Raw genomic sequence first — 1,139 nt, 5'->3', positions numbered from 1 at the left:
GGAACACTGGACCAGCTCTACACTCTCAGCAGGGTCCTGGAGGGTGTGTGGGAGTTTGCCCAACCACTCTACATGTGCCTTTGTGGACTTGGAGAAGGCGTTCGACTGCGTCCCTCGGGGAACCCTGTGGGGTGTCTCTGGGAGTATGGGGTACCAGGCCCTTTGATACGGGCTGTTAGGTCCCTGTATGACTGGTGTAAGAGCCTGGTCCGCATTGCCGGCAGTAAGTTGGGCTAGTTCCCGGTGAGAGTTGGACTCCATCAAGGTTGCCCTTTGTCACCGATTCTGTTCATAACTTTTATGGACATAATTTCTAGACGCAGCCAAGGTGTTGAGGGGATACGTTTGGGTGGCCTTAGAATTGCGTATCTGCTTTTTGCAGATGATGTGGTCCTGTTGGCTTCATCAGATCGTGATATACAGCTTTCGCTGGAGTGGTTCGTAGCCGAGTGCGACACAGCCGGAATGAAGATCAGTTCCTCCAAATTCGAGGCCATGGTCTTGAGCTGGGAAAGGGTAGAGTGCCCTCTCCAGGTCAGGGAGGAGGTCCTGCCCCAAGTGGAGGAGTTCAAGTATCTTGGGGTCTTATTCATGAATGAGGAAAAAATGGAGTATGCAGCGAAGCAGGCACTGTACAGGTCTGTTGTGGTGAAGAGAGAGCTGAGTCAAAAGGTGAAGCTCTCAATTTACCGATCGATGTTCCTACCCTCATCTATGGTCATGAGCTTTGGGTTGTGACTGAATGAACAAGATCTCGGATACAAGCGGCCAAAATGAGTTTTCTCCGCAGGGTGTCTGGACTCTCCCTTAGAGATAGGGTGAGAAGCTCTATCATCCGGGAGGGACTCGCTGCTTTTCCACGTCGAGAGGAACCAGTTGAGGTGGCTCGGACATCTGGTTAGGATGCCTCCTGGACGCCTCCCTGGTGAGGTGTTCCGGACATGTCCCACTGGGAGGAGACCCAGAGGAAGACCCAGAACACGCTGGAGGTACTTTGTTTCTCGGCTGGCCTGGGAATGCCTAGGGATTCCTCTGGAGGAGCTGGCCCAAGTGGCTGGGGAGAGGGAAGTCTGGGCCTCCCTACTTAAGCTACTACCCCCGCGACCTGACCCTGGATAAGCTGAAGAAAATGGATGGAT

Source organism: Nematolebias whitei, chromosome 16, assembly GCF_014905685.2.
Source record: "Nematolebias whitei isolate Nwh7 chromosome 16, NemWhi1, whole genome shotgun sequence".
NCBI lineage: Eukaryota > Metazoa > Chordata > Actinopteri > Cyprinodontiformes > Rivulidae > Nematolebias > Nematolebias whitei.
This window is presented reverse-complemented; position numbering follows the sequence as displayed.